The 12,549-nt window shown below is 36.0% G+C and overlaps 1 protein-coding gene across 4 annotated transcripts in view; it reads left to right on the top strand.

The window, feature by feature from the left end:
• LOC131158055 (mitochondrial outer membrane protein porin 4) overlaps positions 1 to 12,549 on the top strand; it is a 95,494-nt gene that overhangs the window by 12,552 nt on the left and 70,393 nt on the right. The window lies entirely within an intron of this gene.

Raw genomic sequence — 12,549 nt, 5'->3', positions numbered from 1 at the left:
AATTGCATTATTGGTTTGATTTAAATATGTCTGTAGTTATGTAGATATGTGATTATAGTACTGTCTATGCTAATAAAAATTATATAATTACGTAATTAATATTTTAATTTGGAAATATACGTGCATAATTATGGATAACTCGGTTACAATATGTGCGTAATTACGTAATTATGTATATGTATGTAATTTGATTTACTTTGGTCTTTTAAACCAATTAATATGGATGCGTGTACGTACTTTACATAATTGATTCAATTTAAATATGTCTGTAATTTTATGTGTATGTTATTATATTAATTGTTAATTACACCTATAATCTGAAATTAAATTACGTAATTAATTGAGGAAAATGCTCTAGATTGGGTGAATTGGTGGAAAAGGATTCATGTAGTTGACCCCACCTCGTGTGACTTAAGGCTTATTGTTGTTGTTGTTGTAATTATGCAAATTAATACTTGTTATTTGGAAAGTCTATGTACATAATTTTATAGTTATGAACAATTGGGTATGAATTATTTGTAATTATGCAATTATAAATGTACACAATTGGTTTGGTTCATATGCATGCAATGTGCGGGTACGTAGTTATATAATTGGTTCGATTTAGATATGCATATGTCTGTAATTATGTAGTTATGTAATTATCGTATTGGTCATACCTAGCTATCATTTGAAATTAAACTATATAATTACGCAGTTAACACTATTATAAGTATGGGCAATTCAATTCGAATATGTATGTAATTATGCAATTATACATGTACATACTTGGTTTGGTTTGGTTTGGTTCTTTGAACCACCTAATATGCATGCATGCATGTATGTAATTATGTAGATCCTTGTAATTATAGTATTAATTACACATATCATTTGAAATTAAACTACCTACATAATTACATAATTAATACTATTATTTGGAAATCTATATATATAATTTTATAATAAACAATTCGGTTTGAATCTGTATGTAGTTAACTACGCAATTATATATGTACGTAAGTGGTGTAGTTTAGTTTTCTAAAGTAATTAATATATATGCATGTACATAATTACGTAATTGGTTCAGTTTAGATATGCCTGTAATTATGTAAATGTGTAATTATAGTAATTGTTACACTTATCATTTGAAATTAGAAAACACAAATAATTTGAAATTATATGGACATAATTTTATATTCAAGTACAATTCCGCCCCAATATGTACATAATTATGCAATAATGAATGCACGTAATTGATTTGGTTTGGTTTTCCAAACCAATTAATATGCATGCATGTATGTAATTACATAATTGATTTGATTTAAATATGTTCGCAATTATATAAATATGTAGTTATAGTATTGGTTACACATCATTTGAAACTAAATGTAATGAATTTTATAATTTGGATATCTATGTACACAATTTTGTAATATATTGATAATTTGGTTTGAATATGCAACTAATTATGTAATTATATGTACGTAAGTGGTTTGTTTTGCTTATGAGTGTATATTATTATGCAATTAATGGTGTATGCAATTGGTTGAATTCGTTTATGCAAACCAATTAATATGTATGCATGTACACAATTACGTTATTGGTTGATTAAGATATGTTCATAATTATATAGATACATACGAAGTTATAGTATTGGCTACAACTACCTTTTGAAATTAAACTATATAACGAATTACAAAATCAATACTAATGTTTGACTGCATGCATGCATCATGGCATGTACGTAAATAAGTAATTAGGTACATATTTTTCTGTCGAGCAATAGATTAAATAACGTTCAAAGATGGCGGGAAACTCTGACAATGATAATGTTTGAAGATATTATAAGTTTCACCCAGTATTCAACAATTGGTTTCGTATGCTTTGAAATTAAATGAGTAAATGGGTTGGCCCATGTATAAGTGAATATGGATCATAAATGGGTAAATGGGTCATAAATGGCCCAACCCATTTTGACCCTACCAATCTTGAGTCATATCCATCCATTTAACATGTTAAGTCTAAAGAACAAAAGGCGAAATTGAGCTCACTGGCGGTAAAAGTGAAATGTTTTCCTTCTTAGATGTGAAAGCCCTAGGACTTGATGGATTTAATGCAAAGTTTTTAAAATCTTATTATTATATTGTTGATGCTGATGTTACCTCTACAATCCCGTCTTTCTTTAGTGAAGCAGAACTCCTCAAGCAGATCAATAATGCTTACCACCTTGGTCCCAATGATAAAAAATCCTTCCCACCCTAAGGATTTTAGATCCATCTCATGCTGCAACTTAATATACAGACATATCACAAAATTTTTGGCAAATAGGCTACAAGATTGTCTGAGCTCTATTGTCAATCTAAATCAGACTCCTTTCATCAAGGGGAGAAGTATCCACTATGATATCTTGCTGGCCTATGGATTGTTGCATTGTTACCTTTACCAATGCTGAGCATGCTAGACTAGCCTTAAAGGTAGACCTCATGAAAGCTTTTGATTCAGTACAATGGAGCTTTCTTCTTCTACTTTTAAATTGTATTGGAACCCCAACATCTTTGTGAGTTGGATTGGGGAGTGCAGAGTGCATCACTACACCCTCCTTCTCTATTATGATAAATGCAACTGTTAAAGGTTATTTATGTCGTTTAGTATTATTACTATAAGTGTGTTAGTATGTTAATTAGTGAGAGTTAGTAACGGCATTATTGTCATTAGAATGTATTTAATTTTTATTATAAATAGAGGGAAAGACCTATCTTCAAGTTAGGTAATTCATTTTAATCAAATCTTAGCATGTTATCAGAGCATGATCCAACCTAAACCTTATTCCCCTCAGCTTTGTCGGAAAACACCACTCCTGCGGCTGTCCTTCCTAGATCCATCTCCATCCCATATTATTTCACAAAACCAACCGTACACCCATAAATGGAACCCCCCTTTGCCCACCCCCCCGGAAGCCTAGCCCCACAAAACCCTATCGCTAAAGGAGCCCCTATGTGCCAGCCAAATGCTAGTAGGGCCGAACCCATGCGCCGGTGCATGAGTGAAGTTCTGGCCACTTTTTTTCCTTTTCTTTTCCTTTGCCATGTTCTGATTCCATATTTAGACTATATTATCAAGCTATTAGGCCTGTTTTTTGCTAAAAAAATCAATCTTTTTCGACCATGCTCTCGCGGTATTTTGTTAATCTTTGTCAGGGTTTGTGAAGGTTTCTTTGTGAGTTTTTTGGAGCTGTGGCAGTGTTCGTATGTTTAGTTGTGAGGCTGTGGTAGTGCTATATCCGTCGGTGAGTTGTTCACCTCGTCCATAGTTGTGTCAATGCTTCTTAGTTTTGATTATTCTTGTTTTGGCGTGGTTGCTGATTTGTGAGTGCTGGGATGGAATCTATGAACTCAAAAATTTGTTCCTACATTGCTGCCGCAAATAACGGCTCAAAAGTTGGATGGAAAGAACTATGTTCAATTGTCTAAAGCTGTTCGGATTTATTTAGAAGGATTAGGGAAATCTGACCACTTGCTCCATTCTAATCCTTCGGATGAGAAGAGAAAAGATGTGTGGGTTCAAGAAGATGCCTTGATTGTTTCCCTCTTATGGAATTCATTGTGGACGGAGTAATCATACTATTGAGCAGTGTTGGATCTTCATGGCAGACCTTCACGTGTTGCCAATGTAGCCACCACTGACTTCATACCTTTGGGGGCAGCCGATGCAGTCACTACTGATTCCTCACCTTTGGGGCTGAGTGGGGGGCAGCGTACTGTATCCATGTCAGAGGAAGAGTATTTCAGGTTCCAACAATATCAAGCATCACAACAAGCTTCTCTTCCCCTTGCATCTTTTGCCCAAATAGGTAATCACACAGTATGCCTGTCATCCAGTACTTCTCGTCCTAGTCCTTGGGTCATAGACTCCGTTGCCACTGATCATATCACATGCATACCTATCTTCTGATGGATCCACCATGACAGTCAAGGGAATTGGGACTGTAAATCCCACTTCTTCTATTTCTCTTCCTTTTGGTTTTATATATTCCCAGATTTCCTTTCAATCTTATGTCTGTTATAAAAATTACTAAATTTATGAATTGTTAAGTGACATTCTTCCTTGATTTTGTGGTTATTTAGGATTTGAAAATGAGGAACATGATTGGCGGAGGGAGTGAAGCTGGTGGACTGTATCACTTTAAGCTGCTATCGCCTTCTACTGCCTACATTACTGCTACCACGCCTTCCCAATTCATTGTCACCTTGGTCATCCTTCATTTGAAAAGTTAAAATGTCTTGTTCCTAGTTTGAATTTTGTTTCTGGTCTCGATTGTGAGTCTTGTTAGTTGGGAAAACACTATCATGTTTCTTTCACTTCTCGAGTCAATAAACGGGCTGCAAGCCCATTTATGTTAGTTCATCCTAATGTTTGGGGTCCTAGGAGGGTTGTGTCCAAGTTGGGTTTTCGGTAGTTTGTAACCTTTGTGGATGATTATTCAAGAATGACTTGGTTATATTTAGTAAAAGATCGTCATGAGTTATTTCATGTATTTTATGCCTTTTGTTCTAAAATAAAGATTCAATTGGTTTGCTAGTTCGAATACTTTGAAGTGATCATGCTAAAGAAGTTTTCAGTGCACAATTCACTACTTATATGACTCAGTTAGTTCATCAATCATCTTGCTCCCACACTCCTCAATAAAATAGGGTTTTAGAGAGGAAAAATAGATAGCTTCTCGAAATCACTCGCACCTTACTTTATCAAAAGCATGTACCTAAAATTTTTTGGAGTGATGCTGTATTTACTACTTGTTATCTGATCAACAGAATGCCATCCTCTGTTCTTAGTGGTAAAATTCCCTACTCCCTTCACTTTCCTAATTCACCTTTATTTTCTCTTCCTCGTATATTTGGGTGTGTGTGTCCTTTGTTCATTAACTAACTTCTGGGGTGAATAAGTTGGATCCTTGTCCTATAAAATGTATCTTTTTGAGCTACTCATATACTCAAAAGGGATATTCGTTGTTATAGTCTTGTGCTACATCACTTATTTGTTTCTGCCGATGTTATTTTCTTTGAGTCCGCACCTTACTACACCTTGTCACTGATCGTTTTTGAGCTCAATGAGTCTCTTCCTTTGCCTAATCTTCTAGATTATACACTGCTGTCCTTGCCCAACCAACCATCTGAGTCTCCATGTAGTTCGAGTCTTTCTCATTGTCTTGGTCATCCTAATTTGCAGGTGCATTGACGATGGTGGCTCCCAGGAAAAGAGTCCCCTCTAGCTTCTACTACCACGCCTTTGGTTTTCTTGTTTGATGATCATACTTCCCATGATGTTGATCTTCTTATTGCTATTCAGAAAGGTAGATGCACATGTACTCAACATCCCATTTCCAACTATGTTTGTTATGATTCCTTATCACCCTCCTATTATTGTTTTGTTACTGCTCTATCATCTACTACCCTTGCTAAATCTGTCTCGGAAGCCTTAGCTGATTCTGGGTGTAGAGATGATATGGTTGATGAGATGAATGTTTTACATGAAAATGGTACTTGGGACTTGGTACCTTTTCCTACTAACAAGTTTGTGGTTGGTTGTCGCTGGGTTTACACTATGAAAATCAACCCTGATGGTTCTATGGTTCGTCTAAAGCCCGTTTTTTTGCTAAGGGATACACTCAGGTGTTTGGTTTGGATTATTCTAATACTTTTTCTCCGGTTGCCAAACTTACATTAGTACGTCTGTTAATCTCCTTGGCTACTGCATCAGTTAGATGTGAAAAATTCCTTCTTGCATGGTGACCCTGAAGAGGAGGTTTACATGGAGCAACCACTCGGGTTGTAGTTCAAGGGGAGTCAGGCTAGTGTGTCAGCTCTAGAAGGCTCTATATGGTTTAAAACAATCTCTTAGGGCATGGTTTGGTCGTTCCAATGCTGTAGTACTTGAGTTGGTCTTCAATGGTGTGCTGTGGATCATTCCGTGTTTTATCACCATACTTCATCAGGTAGGATCCTTCTTCTTGTTTATGTGGATGATATTGTTATTACGGGTGATGATGATAAAGGTATTTAGAGTCTCAAACATTTCTACAGTCTAAGTTTCATACCAAAGTTTTGGGACCGTTGAAATACTTCTTTTGTATAGAAGTATCTAGATCTCATATTGGAAATGTTTTGTCAGAGGGAGCATGTTCTTGATTTGTTGGATGAAGCTGGCTTGTTGGATCTAAATCGGTTGATACGTCCATGGATCCTAACAGCAAGTTAGTGCTGGATATGGGTGATTTGCTACCTAATTGTAGATAATACCAGAGACTTGTTGGAAAGTTGAATTATCTCACAGTCACTTGGCCAAATATATCTTTTGCAAGAAATGTTGTGAGTCAATTTCTAGATTCTCTAAAGACAAGTCATTGGGAGACAGTAATTCGCATCTTACGATATCTTAATGGTGCACTCGGGAGAGGTCTTTTATATCGTGATCAGGGTCACACCTATATCCATGGATATATAGATGCAGATTGGGTTGGATCGCCTTCCGTTCGAAAATCCACAATCAGGTATTGTATCTTGGTTGGTGGTAATTTGGTTTCTTGGAAGAGCAAGAAACAAACTGTGGTGGCAAGGTCAAGTGCTGAATCAGAATATAGAGCTATGACTCACACTGCTTGTGAACTTGTCTGGCTGAAGAACATGTTGGAAGAATTGGGTATTTCTCATTCTCAGCCTATGAAGTTGATGTGTGACAATCAAGATGTTCTTTATATTGCCTCCAACCTGGCCTTTCATGAGTGGACGAAGCACATTGAAGTTGATTGCCACTTTGTTTGGGAGAAACTTGTGCAGCTTGCTGATTTGTTTACCAAAGTGTTGGGGAGTGCTTGTGTTAAATTCATTTGTAACAAGCTACGATTATATGACATCTATGCTCCAGCTTGAGGGGGAGTGTTAGAGGTTATTTACGTGTTTTAGTATTGTTATTATTAAGTGTGTTAGTATGTTAATTAGTGAGAGTTAATAAGGGTATTATTGTCATTAGAATGTATTTAATTTGTATTATACATAGAGGGAGATACCTATCTTCAAGTTAGGTCATTTGTTTTAATCAAATCTTAACAGGTTCTATGAAGGGTATTTTTATAGGTGAAATAGGTCTTAGACAAGAAGACCTAATTTCCTCTTATCTGTTTGTGATGGTAATGGAAACTCTTACTAGGATGCTATAGTTCTCGGTTACGCATGGAAAACTTTCCTAGGGTTGGACTAGTAAACTTGTGTTTTGCTGGTGACCTCCTGATCTTGGAACATGGGGATCTCCACTCTGCTGTCAGTATAAAGCACTCTTTCCACACTTCCTACAGAATCACTGGATTGAAAAGCAACCCTGAAAAATCAGAGGCATTATGTTGTTTTTATTTATTTTATATATGGAATTCCTGAGTGAGATGAGCTTGCAATTCTACAAACCCTGGGCATCAAATAAGGCAATCTACCTGTAAGATATCTAGCTTGCCCCTTGTGTCAAAAAGAATCTCTAGAGCTGGGTGTGAAGCACTTGTTGAGAAAATATTAAGCAGGATTCACACTCACACACAAGTTTCTTACTTATGCAGGCTCCAAGTAGTTAAATCAATCTTAGTATTCATGGCTTCCCTCTTCTTTCTTTCTGCCTCAAACTGCTATAGAGAGCTTGAAAGAAAATTTAGAAGCTTTCTTTGGAGAGGAAATTAAAATAATCCTTATGGAGCAAAAATCAAATGGGAGAGTGTAAAACTCTAGAAGAGGGAGGTTTGGAATATTAGAATGGAAATTAGATTCTGCAATTAAGCACATTTGGAGCATCTGTAGCTCAAATGACTTCATCTGGGTAGTCTGGGTGCATACATACAGGCTTAAAGGAAGGAGCCTATGGAGAATAAATGCCTCATCTGATAGTACTTGGACCTGGAAACAAATCCTCAAGAGTAAGGAATCCTCATAGCAAAAGGGAACCCTTCATTCCTGTAACAGACCATTGGAAATGGGAACTCTTCATTTCCTGTTCTTTGATAACTGGTATGCCCATAGCCCCCTTCTAAGCCACTATGGAAACCATCTACTAGTTGACCTTGAGGTTCCAGTTGACTCTGAGATCAGGTCCATTATACTGAAAGATAACTTCGAGGAATGACTCCCAGAACAGTCCAAGTCAAAGATGCACTTAACTTTTCCCCCAACCCTGCTTACGACTGATCTAGTTTCTTGAATCTAATTCCTAATGGTAATTTCATGCTCCAGCCTGGGATGCAATTAGAACCAGAGAAAACGCTGTACCTTGGGCAAATCTGATTTGATTTAAGAATTCTGTACCAAAATTCTCACTCATCACTTGGCTGGCTCTTCAGAACAGTCCCAATACTCTTGAAAGAGTTGTCAAATGGGGTAATTTTTATCTGATACTCTTGGAAAACTTTGTTCTTCCTGTTCAAAGACAAGAAAGCACCCCTTTTTTTTGACCGTCAAACCTTCAGACAAGTCTACACCAAAACTATGGCAGAATTCAGTATACATGGATCTCCTACATACTGAGAAGATAATCTGAAATGGCTTTCCTCACTGGGCAACAAAAAAATCTGATCAGACTTGCAAGCTTATTGGGACAACCTGCATCTATCACTGCTGGAAAGCCATAAACCAGCTGATTTTGAAAGGAATGCCATCAATACTGAAATGATCACCATGCCGATTGTTCTGTATGCCAATGCAAGATGTAATTGATATTGTTGATTAATTTTGCTGTATATCCGGTTCCAATTGCAGGCTGTTTGCGGCCTGGTCACATGGCACATTTTACTGCTTGTTAATAAAATGGCTCTTACTTCTCCCCACAAAAAAAAAAAAAAAAAAAAAACTAGACTTCTAAGATAACCAGAAATTTCCCTAACTAAATAAAAATCCCATACTATAAGCATCTAAAGTTCTCCAGTGGTGGTTCTTGATCAAACTCCCCTTATTACTTAAAATTCGACCTTGAGTTTTGAAATGGCGTAGTAGCTGTAACCCGTGAATGGGAATAAAGTTGAACATGTAGGGGCAAATCAAAAGGTGGCATGAACTGCATTGCATCATCTATTACCATTAGAGAATATCTAAAAGATCCTTTCACAAAATAACGAGTCCTCCAAACAGGAAATCAATTTAACATCCAAATGGCTGCTCAAGCTAATATGCATTCGATCCGATGGACAATGTTTTAATAGATTTGGTTAAAGAAGATGTAGAAGGAGAAGATGCTAGGGATGGAGGAGGCACATATTTACTGGATAGTAAAGAAATCATCTCAAGGGGATTTTCAACTAAGGGTTCCATGAATAAAGAATTTTCAACAAACTTTGGAACTACTAATAGTTCCTCATTTTTAGGTTAGAAATGGACAATTGAGGTAAAAGACTAGGGTTATTTACAAACATGTCTGTTTTACTAGTTGGCAATTTATCTTGAAGTTCATTGCAAGTCTTAACAACCAAGTTTGGTGATAAATCAAAGTCCATTTCTGGCCTAGAAGCAATGACCGTGTTTGGGGTCTCCAAAGACATGTCTAAGGTCCTACTCTTGGTAAGAAGATGAATGTTCATACCAATGAATCTCAAAAAATTGTGGACTAATAATATGCAAATCATTTGTGTAGTTGTAAGACTAATTATGCAACAATTAGCCCAAGCACTTTTAATATTTGATTGTTTATCTTCAACTATTTGAGTTTTTTCTCTTGAACATCTTGGGTAGGGTTATGACTACCTCTTGACCACTTAGAAATTGATCTAATTGGATAAAACATTTTAACATTGAAGGTTGTGTTATAGGTGGATAGATCTCTCAGCATCCAAAGCCATTTGGTAAGCCTCAAACAAAGTGGTTGGGCATTTTCAATATTGCCAAATAATATGCCTTCTAGTTTAATTTTTCATCATTTTTCTGAACATAATCACCACTCTAGGTTCCTCACTAAGAGTACACCTATAAATGAGGTCTCTAAATTCAAGGTAGTAATGGTTGACACTAGAAGAAAGTTGCCTTAATTGTTCCCTGTAAGAATTTGGAGCATATTTCTATTTTTAATATATCTTATTTCAGAAAAAAGTGGTAACAGGCGGTTCCCCAAGATAACCGTTTCAATTTTCTGCCAATATTGCTTTGCTAAACGAAAAAGTTTTGATTTACCTCAGTAGATAATCTGGTGGTCACACAATTCATGCCATCAAACCAATCTAAGAAAAACTGACCGGAACTAACATCAAAATTACAAGGACATCTAGATTTATTTGTTATTGTGAACTGGGAACTAGGGTAGAGGTGGGAACTACTTATGTGGAATTGACTCATCATTTTTTTTTAAACCAAAGAGAAAATATGGACCAATTCAAATTAAAAAATTAACAAACAATTAAATAATTCACATTAAATCACTTTCTATAGTGTCCAAGTCATGTAAGCTTATGTAACGTTACTAAAAGGTCCTTGTGCTGGCTTTGTAGTTTTAAGAGATTCTCAAATATTCACTTCAATTTCTCACAGATGCTCCAAAAAAATTGCACTAATAAACTCAAAAAAGAGTGCTGGCACACTGGTTTTATCCTCCAAAAATATGTGTTAAACAATGAAAGTCAGATTCCTCCAGGCCAACGTCAAAATCTCACGAAGTGAAACTAATTTGTTGCAGTAAATCTCAAAAGATCACAGCTCAGTCTCAATATGAGTGCTGGTAGATTTAATTCATCCTCTTAAACATTGAAATTTGCATCGACAGCCCAATTTCTCAAACTAGCCTCCCAATTTCTTAAGTCTCCATAAAAGAAAGTCTACATAATGCAGCAAATAAAGTCTAATTCCAGTGTTGGTGTTGAACTTTATCCTCCAAAATATGCACCACACACTAGCACTTTAATTTCCTAAAATTAATTCATAATAGCTCGTAGGAAATTTAATTTCTCGCAGCTAGATTCAATGTTCCTCAGTGCTGAAAGTTGTGCAAGGTGCTTACATGCTGAATTTATCCTTCGAAATGTGAACCAAACTTGATCAATCAGTTTTCAATCAAACAGCTTCAAAACAAAATATCATGGCTGGAATCAATTTCTCATAGTCCTGGAAGCAGGAGATGTTACTGGAATTTATCTCACATGCATGTTGCTGCCTCACCGGTGGGGCGTGTGTGCGGCTGGAGAAGGTCCTCTGGTGATGGACTTTCGATAGTAGTATATCGAGGGATGGTGAGTCCATTGGTGGTGTTGGCGTGTCATGAAAACAATGGAAAATGTGGGATTTAAGGTGGGCGGCCAGGAAATGTTTGTCTGGTGTGTGGGGCTTCTCTGATGATTGGATGGCGATGGAATTTCATGGGATGGTGTTTCTAGGGGTTCTGTTTTAATGGTGAGGTAGTTGTGATGAAATAATATCTGGAAAACAGGGTTTGACTTCGAGGAGCACAACTGTTATTTTTGAAAAAGTTGCAGGTGATTAACAGACTCTGGTGCGTGGTGTTTGTAGTTTGCTCTGGTACCAAAGTGATGTAGGTCAGTAAAGAGACAGAAATAGAGAGAGAATTGAGGGAGAGAAACAGTGAGGAGAGGGAGGGAGGGAGGAAGAGAGGGATAAACATTACAATTAAAACAAATATGATGACTGATTCATACATTACATAGTACTTATACACTTAAATCACAATTAAGAAACTATTATACAAACCAATATTTTAAAAGGCTCAATCAAGGCTCGCCTCAAGGCAAGACATGCCTAAAATGCCTTGAAGCTCAGTCCAAAATGCCAAATCCCAAAAATGCTAATGCTTTACATGCTAAGGCTTACGCATTAGCACAAAAAGCACACTTTTTGTGCCTTTTTAGTTGAGGCTTGAGCATTTTGGGTATGTGATTCTGGAGTTAGATTTCGCTAGAAAATTTTAATTCTGTGTATATAAAAGAAATGTCATAATATGAGTTGATTTCTAAAACTTTTGAACCTCAACCTTTCCAAAATAATTGAGAGTTTTATCATAGATTATGAAAATAATTTGAACTTTGTAATGTTATAAGTATCTCTTGTCATGATTGATGTAATGAATTCAAGTTAGTAATTTTTGAATGTCCAACAAGTGGTTTGCAAATTTACCTGATTTTTTTTTATTTGTAGAACATATGTAATTTATTTACATACTTTTATCTAAAAATAAAATTCTCAAAAGGCTTATGCCCCAACGCCTTGAGGCTTATGCCTCACTTCTTAAGGGTTAGAATGCCTCGCTTTATGCCTTCACCTTTTAAAACACTGATACAAACAAAGTACTTGTACACCTTACATTACAATTAAAAAATCAATATTAAAAAAATAACTCAAGTAAAACAAATAATTACAAATAAACTCCAAATTATTTAAAATGCTCAAAAAAACCCTAGCTTGTTAAAATACACAAAATGACCAGAATTTTTTCTGGAACTAAAAAAAGGAAATCCTAGCTAGAATATAGACATCTAAAATTCTCCATTGGTGGTTCTCCATCACATGGCTACTGTTATTGCCATGGTCATTGGCTTTTTTCCACTTAATC

Source organism: Malania oleifera, chromosome 6 (genome assembly GCF_029873635.1).
Source record: "Malania oleifera isolate guangnan ecotype guangnan chromosome 6, ASM2987363v1, whole genome shotgun sequence".
NCBI classification, from domain to species: Eukaryota; Viridiplantae; Streptophyta; class Magnoliopsida; order Santalales; family Ximeniaceae; genus Malania; species Malania oleifera.
The sequence above is the reverse complement of the archived record's forward strand: the minus strand, read 5'-3'. Positions and strand labels throughout refer to the sequence as shown.